This window comes from Pleurodeles waltl, chromosome 10 (assembly GCF_031143425.1).
Source record: "Pleurodeles waltl isolate 20211129_DDA chromosome 10, aPleWal1.hap1.20221129, whole genome shotgun sequence".
Lineage (NCBI taxonomy): Eukaryota > Metazoa > Chordata > Amphibia > Caudata > Salamandridae > Pleurodeles > Pleurodeles waltl.
In genome coordinates this window covers 384,335,376-384,345,129 of record NC_090449.1, presented here as the reverse complement: position 1 = coordinate 384,345,129, position 9,754 = coordinate 384,335,376, and the positions used below count along the sequence as shown (strand labels likewise).

At 45.6% G+C, this 9,754-nt stretch overlaps 1 pseudogene; it reads left to right on the top strand.

Moving 5' to 3' along the window:
- The first annotated feature begins 9,423 nt into the window (after positions 1-9,423).
- LOC138262546 (5S ribosomal RNA) lies at positions 9,424-9,532 on the top strand (annotated as a pseudogene).
- The last annotated feature ends 222 nt before the right edge of the window (positions 9,533-9,754 follow it).

Below are 9,754 nucleotides of genomic sequence, written 5' to 3'. Positions count from 1 at the left end.
TGTCTGAGAAGTGGCAGCAGCTGGGGCTGCCTGCAAAACCTCAGAAGGCTGGAATGGCAATACTGTGGGGTCCTCTAAGGAGCCCCCAGATTGCATGGAATCATTCAACCAATGCTTGCAAAAGCCTTGGCGTATGATTCCAATATGTTTGATACCAAACATGCCTCTGTTAGGAATTACCATTATGTAGCTGGACATACATAGTAAACTATATCTAGTACATGAGTAAAATGGTGTCCCCGCACTCACAACGTCTGGGAAAATGGTCCTGGATGTCGTGGGGGCACCTCTGCTAGTGCAGGGGTGCCCTCACACACAGGTACTTTGCACCCTGCCCTTAGGGCTTGAGGGCCTGCCATCAGGGTGACTTATAAGTCACCTGGAGCAGTGTAAATGGTAGTGAAAGGGTGCATGCACCTTTTCATACAGGCTGCAACGGCAGTCCTGCAGACGCCTTTGCATGGTCGCCCTATGGGTGGCAAAAGACATGCTGCAGTCCATAGGGATCCCCTGGAACCCCAATGCCCTGGAAACCTAAGTACCATATACTAGGGACTTATAAGGGGGCACCAGTATGTCAATTGTGGGTGAAATACTGGGTTACCAGTATGCAATAACCATATTTTAAGGGAGAGCACATAACTACTGGGGTCCAGATTAGCAGGATCCCAGTAGACACAGTCAAACACACTGCAAACAGGCCAAAAGTGGGGGTAACCAAGCTAGAAAGAGGCTACTTTTCTACACCTTCTCTTCAGAAACCTGAGGGACATAACAGGATTTCAAAAACCTGGAACCCAAAACCTGGATTCTGCAATCTGAGAGTCCTGCCCTCCCAAGTGGTACTACCATAGTCCTGGACCCATGGAAGTGGGCCTGAAGGTACTCTGCCAAGCCATCCGTGAATACAGCAGAACTGATACATTTCCTTTGTTCTGTGGCACATTTCCTGCAGAAACAGAGCACTGCCTTTGCTGTTTGACACATCACCCTAAGAATTGGTGCATCATCTGCTGCACAGACTTCCCAGAGACAAGGACTTTGCATCCCCCCTCACAGCACTTTGGAGCCAATGAATCCTCACTCAAGGATATCACCTCGCCGACTGCAGCCCATCAAAATCGCCAGTGCAAGATGCATCTCAAATACACGGACATTGCTGCGCACTTCACAGCTCATAAGGAACAGCATCTGCATTAGGCATTCCCTCGCCTGGACCTCGCATCTCCTCTGCTGCGTGACACATCCTTGACAAGGGGGCTCCGCATCTCTTTGTAAACAGAATTTAAATACTTTTGTTTAGTGGGCCTAACAGGGTGCCTGTAGTAGGCCGGCACTCCAACTCAGTTGGCTTGAACTTATGACTTTGATCTATTATGGCACGACTACATATCCACTGTTGCCACTTTTTGGTGCTATTTTCAATGAAATCTTTTAACTTGCAGATCTCTGGTTGTACTGATTGGATATTTGTCATGTTGGTCTCTATTTAGTTGTTAGAAATGGGGTTTCTGGTTGGCTAGGGTATGCACCTCAGCCAGGCAGAACTTACCCACTCTAGTCAGGGCAAGGGAGTTACACGTCCAAGATAACCCCTGCTTACTCCCATGGTAGCTTGGCACGAGCAGTCAGGCTTAACCCGGAGGCAATGAGTAAAGCGTTTGCACAACACACACACACATGTGACGCAATATCCCCACCACAAAGGAAACACACCAGATTATATGAAAATATACTGTATTGTACACAACGTAATTATTAGACCAAACATGACATATCAGTACTATCCTGCTACCTTAGCAGTTGTCAGAACGTTACACATTAGTTGCTCTGCAAACTAGCAGTAGTCACACATAACACACAGGTTACTCAGTTTTCTGCAACATAAGCAGTAGTCAGGACACACGTTATCACATTAGAACACTTGTCATAAGAATATCATAAAACGCCCATAGTAGGAACATTAGAAAATCTATGGCAAGTTAGGGAAACATTTTAGCAAGTTATGCCCATAAAAGGAACATTTGCACATATACGTAAAAGCATCATAGAACAGGTAGGCAATATATCATAATTAGCAAAGTCTGTAGAAAGAACTTCAATTATAGTTATATTGGTCCCTTTCGGAAGTACCTGTCTTGATGAAGAGGCACTTCCAGTGTCTAAACGACCAATGGGGCCCCCGGCGCTCCTCTGCGCAAAAACGGGGGCCTCCCTGATCTCCTGGGGTCAGAGGAGGGCGGCACGCACCTCCTCAATGCCAAGAACGGGCCCCTCTGGGGACCGTAAACACTGGGGGCCCCCCTAGGCCTCCACCGGCCCTCTCGAGGGGGGGCCCAGGTCAGGGAAATCTCTGAAGGGGAAGGGGGGCGCCACGCACCCCCTCCTGGTTGAAAAATGGGCCCCTCCGGGGACCCGCTAACTCCTAGGGTCTCCCCGGGCCTCTACTGGCCCTTACACGGGGAAGACGCCCAAACAAAATGCCACTGGCCCACGAGGGGGCCAACAAGGGAGCCGGCGGCCAGGGTGAGCCTCCGGCGAGGCTGCCGCCTGGCCCGTAGTGGCAGGAGAATCCTCCGGGACTCCCGCAAGCGAGGGTGAGGCGTCCTCTCCCTCGGAGTCCCAATGACGTTGTGGCCCAAGGTGGGGCCTGCCGGTGCCCCGGGGGCGCTCCTCAGAGTGATCCCTACCCCGGGGGCACCGCTAGGAGCGCGCTGCCTCCTGATGAAAGAAAGAAGGTTGTCTTCGTGCCCTGGGGGCACCAGTAAGCGCGTAATACTCGTGCTCCAACGCACAGCTTTCCCGGTGTTGCGGCGGTGATCTTTGGGCACCTTTAAAGGCAGCGCGCTTAGGAAAGCGCGAGGGCTCGTTTACAAGCCCGGGCTGCGGCGGTGATTTCAGGGCTCCAAATAAAGAGCTCTTCACAGCGCTAAGGCCAAATCTGAGGCCCGGGCTGCGGCGGTGATCCTCTGCAGCAGCTATAAGAAAGAGCGCTTTTCCTAAGCGCTAAGGCCATGCTGTAGAAGATCGGTGCAGGGGTCAGGGGCGACAGCTCCCTGCCCCTGGGAACAATCAGCAAGGAAAAGGTACAGGGCTGGTGGGCCCAGCTACAGGCCAGCACAAGGGGTGAAGATGGTGGCAGTTCCTCCTAGTGACCAGGCAGGTCACAGGTCAGCACAGCAGCAGCAGTCCAAGGCGGTTTCCTGGTGAGTCCATTCATCAGCGTTCTGTGTCCAGTTTCAAGTTAAAAGAATGTTCAAATTGTGGGGAAAATTCCCTGTACTTATAGTCCGTTTTTACAGTGTTTTACAATGATAGGGAGAGGAGGTTCCAGACAGTTACAACTGGTTCTGGGAGTGCCCCCTCTCTCCTTTCAGCACAGGCTCCAAACATCAGTGGGGGGTTAACGACCCTATTGTGTGAGGCCAGGGCACAGCCTTTACAACTGTAGGTGTGCCCCACCTCTCCCTTTTCTCAGCCCAGGAAGACTATTCAGTATGCAGATGCACCTCAGTGACACCTCCACCCTCCCTGTGTACAGGCTGTCTGAAAAGTATGCACAAAGCCCCAACTGTCACTCTGCTCAGACGTGGATTGGAGTCAAGCTGCAAAACACCAGAGCCATAAGCACAGATAAATGCACACTTTCTAGAAGTGGCATTTCTGTGATAGTAATAAAAAATACACCCACACCAGTAAGCAGCATTTATTATCACCATCACAACCATACCAAACACACCTACGCTACCCCTCATAAATCAGACAATACCCCTTACACATAAGGCAGGGCATTTCTAATGCAATCCTATGAGAAGGCAGCACTCAGAGTAGTGAGACACCAGTTAGGCTGTTTGTCACTACCAGGACAGGCCATGCAATATAGCACATGTCCTGCCTTTTTACATACATGGCACCCCGCCCATAGGGCTAGCTGGGGCGTACCTTAGGGGTGACTTACATGTAGTAAAAGGGGAGTTCTGGGCCTGGCAAGTAAGTTTAGATGCCAGGTCCCTGTGGCAGAGAACTGCGCACACAGGCCCTGCGCTAGCAGGCCTGAGACAGGTTTGAAAGTCTACTTCAGTGGGTGGCGCAAGCAGCGCTGCAGGCCCACTAGTAGTATTTAATTTACAGGCCCTGGGTATAGAGATACCACTGTACAAGGGACTTATAGGTAAATTAAATATGCCAATTAGGTATAAGCCAATCATACCAACTTTAGATGGGAGAGCACCTGCACTTTAGCACTGGTCAGCAGTGATAAAGTGCTCAGAGTCCTAGAGCCAACAGCGAGAGGTCAGAAAAACCAGGAGGAAGAAGGCAAAAAGACTAGGGATGACCATGCGTATGGCCAAAAGTCAACCATTAGTTATAAAAATTACTCTGTTATCCTAAACTGGTGCAGTATTTTTCTGGTGATGTGTTTTCATGTTATTACTGCTTGAAGTGCTGCATAAATGCTTTACACGTTTCTTCAAAATTAAGCTGCCCTGCTCTGTGCCAAACTATCAAAGAGTTGAGCACACATTAAGCGTGTGTTAATTTGGAGTTTGCTTATGACTTCACCCTGACAAGGATTGTGGTAACTGCCTGAGTAAGGTTTCACACCCTCTCAGCCAGTAACCCAATTTCTTACAGAGACAATAACAGTGACAGGTGTGCATTACACAAAAAGTTGAAAGATTACCTTCTGTCAAGAGACCCTGACTGCTAAAATCTCGTTTTGGTCAGTTCTACGAATGTCCGCAATAGTCACAAATTATTAGGGCTTAGATAACACGGGGGTGTACCATTTTTGTGATGGTTTTCTACTACATCTATGCATAATGCGTGTTTTATAACCCTCAAAATGAATCCTCAGAATACAGTTCAGGTGGCAGTCTAGATCGTTTCTAAAAACTTCTAAAGTGTGCAAACCTAATAATTAGCAATGTACTAATGAATTCCACAAACAGATCAACACCCTTTTAAGGCTTAATGATTCCATTTAAAAAGCCGTTCTGATGTGAAAATTAGCATTTAAAAGAACAAGTTCCTTCATCTTTCCCCATTAAAAGCAGGTCCTAATTCATAGGTGCCATTTTTCTCTATGCTGGATTCCACCAGAGCACATTAGGTTTGATGTATGGCTAATAATAGCTATTCCGATTCCCAGCGAATTTAATCCTGCTTTAAGCCTTTCTTAAATTAGACCCGAGTCATTAAAAGATTGCTGGGTACTGAATGATAGTTAATCAATGTGTTAAAGTCGTTCCCACTATTTCTTTGATACGTCTGCTCCGTGGGGACTATTAATCACTTTTTCTCCCATCGGCGAGTCGCCGGAGAGAATTGAGGAGAAGAATGCATATGTCGTTTTCAAAACTGTTTGGAAATATTGTCCTGCTGTTTACACATTGACTCGTGTACAATTTGTTTTCAACATTGTCACCCATGGTATTTCCTATCTGCCTTGCATCCACCACAGGCCTGGCACTCTTCCCTCTTGTATTCACTTTTCGCCTATGCGATTAAAACGCAACTTTCCATATGAAATAGTGTTGTCATTGTTTTAGGGTCTCACAAAATGTAAATAGCGTAGTTGCCACTTTATCTATTTAATGAACAGCACATTGTGATGTGAAACTCGTAGTTTCATTTTTTGCGAGGTAAGTATTGGTTAAGAAATCCAAGAATTCAATCATCTGTCTGTAAAACGCAAGGACTGAGTGACGTGTCACGCATGCCAAGGGGTGATTTGGCAGCCATGACGTTGTACCTCATTTTGGTGGTTGCCCTCCATGTCAAGGTCACATAGCCATTTGTGGATATAAGTTGTTATTACTAGTACTTGGATAATGCACATTATGCCATTAGTATTGCATCTCACTTGTATGCCTTGCACATGCAAAGGCTGTGTTCCCAAATGCAAGGAAGTCAAGAAAATAAAACCTAACAATTACTAACACATCCACTCATGCTTGATTTTGCACCACAGTGGTGTAACTTGATGAGAGAAGAAATCCATGCAGTGTACAGTATCCATTTCAAGGCGTGATATGCCTGCTCAGTTTGTGAACACCCTCGAACAGAGCAAGCTTCGGGCCAGATTTACGACCACTTTCAACGGTCTCAAATGCAGAATCAGCATTTTGCTAGTGCTAAAAAGAGTTGTAGCACATATCAACCCTATTTTGCGAGTCTGTAACCTGTTACTGACTCGCAACATAGTGTTTGCAGGTCTCTATTAGGAAGGGGTGTGCAAAGGGCATTCCTTTCTAGTAGCGAGTTGCAGGGGGATGTACAATTGTGTTGCACCCGGCATTCGGTCGTAAAACAATCGCATTTTACTGCTTACTTCAAGTAGGTGGTAAGCCAGTTGCAAACAGGACAGGGTCCACAGGGGAATCCTTCCCTTTTGTGATTGGCAGTGAAAATGCTTTTTAATCCCAGGCACTGGTCCCACGGACCACTGACAAATCATAAAAAATGAAACTGAAATGTTTCATTTTTATTTTTAAAATGCGTCCCATTTTCATTCAAGGAAAACAAGCTGCTAAAAAAAAACGGTTTATTTAAAAAGCAGTCACAGACATAGTGGTCTACAGACCCCAGCAGGCTACCATCCCTGTGAATGCCGACTATTCCCAATGGATCGGAAATTGTGACCCACCTCATGAATATTGATGAGGCTAGTGCCTTGCAACCCACTTGGGATCAAAAACAGTGTCTGAGATATTGTTGTACAGCAGCTTTTGCGATGTGCAAATTGCGAGTTGCTAAAAATTGCAATTTGTGAATCACAAAAGATGACCGTTGTACACCGGGTCTGTAATCAGGGCTGGCTTTAGGGAGGTGCGGCTGCACCAGGTGCTGACATGGATTGGGGGATGCTGACCACAGGGGGGCTCTGTGTTTAGCAATAACTTAGGTCCTTGTGCGTCCAGCCTTCAGGAAGCAATTAAAATGTCACGATACCTCATGTGATTAATGTTCCTGCTAGGGAGAGAGATGGACGTTTTGTCTAGTGGCAGTTTTGACTCACCATAAAGTAGCACAGTGGATGAATATGCCAGCTGCATAGAACAGAATTATATTTTCTGTGGATAGCTGAGTGGATTAGTAAAGCCAGCCTTTACAAGCGCTTTAAAACAAATGAGTGTATGTGAAAGGGGGGCAATGGAGAGTTGCAGGGCACATTTACTGGGTCGTAGTGAGGGAATTCGAGGAGGTGGTCATGGGGTGGGGCACCAAAAAAGACTGTTGGATAGGTGGCCACCAGTGCTAAAGCTGACCCTGCCCGTAATAATGTATTTTGCACCATTACACGGCGGAAATGCCAATTCACAAGACTTTACAAAACTATTTATGCAATGCATCTTGAAAGTTGTGACTGGCACAGCTTTCCAAGTGGAATTTGGCAAGAAGTCATGAATCTACGTGAGAGGTCAGAGACATCTAAGTGTGAAAATTTGCCACTTTTGTTTTCCACCTCCGCACAAAAGTGTGCAATGTAGTAAGTTAACGATTTCAAAGTCGCAAAAGTCAGCAAAGTTCCTAACGTTTTCTAGCAAATATTGCAAATTTGTGATGCTTTTCACTTCAGAAATATCGCCTGTGAAACTGAGATTCTGTGGGACAAATAGGAACAAAGAAGAATTGAGCTCTGCAAGAACTAGTTTTTATTTTTCTCTAATAATGATTAATTTCAAATATTTTTGAATGTAAATAATAATATATGAAAATAATTCATTTGGAAGAGTTTCCTGGACTACCGTATAATCTCACTTCTGGGAAAGTTCATTTACGAATTATGCTGCAACTAAACTAAACGTTTCAAACGCCGCTGAGAAGTGGCACCTGTTATAACTTCCCTGTTTTTCAACAATGCTGTTACCATGCTGCAAGTGCTCTGATCCAGGAACTGGTGTGGACCGCAGCTGTTATTGACATTACGGAAGTCAATGACCACTGTTGGTCCTTGGCCTCATATTTATGTTGGATTATTCTCATTTTATTATGGAAGATTTTTACTTTTTGTCATGTTGTCAACCTGCCTGCCATTAAGATTACCCTGTTGACAAAGATTTCCAAACGAGGAATGTTTGTACCGACTCATGCATGTACAGTGTTGTTAGACCTGACATGCTTGACATGGTATTCCACAAACTTTTTTCCTTCACTCACTTACGCTGCTGAACTTGTATTTGTTGGAATTGGCAATCCCTGGCAACCAGAGCTAAATTGACTGTGCTCTGGTTTAAAACATGGCAAAACTGGCCTACACTTAATTGGCACATTTAATTTTCTTGTCAGTCCATAACAAATCCTATTTATGACATGATTTAGCTGTAGCTTTAAGTGATCTTTATAACGTATTCTTAATGGGATAGCATTTTGTTTAACAGAGACGTGGGTTTACTAAAGAAACTATTATCTATTTAGTGCAGCTGGGAGGTGGGTTGGAGGGGTGAGGGGGGAGTAGAGTCTATTAACATCTGGGGCTCTGTTTCCATTTCTGAGCTTTAATGTAAATACCCAATGTGTTCTGACAAAGCTATGACTTGCTTACACCTAGACACACCTGGTTGCAGTGATTTGTGGGTTGAAAACCTAGGACGAGAAACAATGTTGTGATTACATGTTGAGGTGTTTTGTTCATCCTGTGTCGGTAATAAGCTGACAATATAAAAATCTAATGGTCATGGTCTGCAGGTAAGGCTATTTTACATTACAGTAGACTGAGTTACTGATATCAAGGAATGCAATATTTGCACAGTGAGGGGCTCCTGTACATGGGGTTGTAACTCTGAGAATGGTAAAAAAAAACAAGCATTTGCAATACAACAGGTCTCGCATTTCTCTGAGTTAGAGCTATTAGCAGTTGTAAACTCCCAACCGGAATTTTCTTGCTACATTAAACCTATCGGCAAAAGTGCAACTATCCATGTAACAGGCAAAAGTGCAATTAACTATGTAACAGGGTTGATGTCATGCAAAGTGCTCGACTTTTGCCAAGAGAGATCGCACTCCGAAAAAAGATAAAAAGTAGTCCACAAACCGGACGGAAAACAGCGAGCCTCGCATGTTTTCAGTACCTGGTCGCTGCGCTCGAGGAGGGCTAACCACCGGAAAAGGCATGACGTATGCGTGCCTTCCACTAATAAAAGCAAGCAGATTTTGAAAGGCAAGCCCACGAACCAATGAAAGACACTGATGTGACATGGGCGGTGCTCCGAGCCTTTTTCTATCTACTAATGCGTCTTGCAAGCGAAACGCATGTGCAAGCGCATGCAACGCAGGCTCGACCCTAAAAATGGTGTTCCATGTGGGTTGGGGCATTGGGCCTCTGACTTCCCAAGGGGAGCCTGTGCAGGTGTGATTAAAAGCAGCAGGCTCCGGGCGGTGGGCTTGGTGAGAAGAGAGCTAAAACTGCACCTTTTCTTTGCCTATGTTCATACCACCCTGAATGTGACCGATCTCGGAAATTAAGCAGGGTCGGGCCTGGTTAGTACTTGGATGGGAGACCGCCTGGGAATACCAGGTGCTGTAGGCATTTTGCCTCTCGCAGACACTAGGTGCTGCACGTCTTAGCTCAATTACACAGCTTCCTCGCTAATTTCATTTTCCACTTATTATTTCCTGCACTCTTTTTTTCCTGTCTTAAAAAAAGAAATAAAAAAGAACAGCAATAACAATCAAAAAACACACTTTCCAAAGGAAACCTTAAATTATTCTGCACTTTACACTCGGCCCAAGCTGAAGAAAACATTTGCTC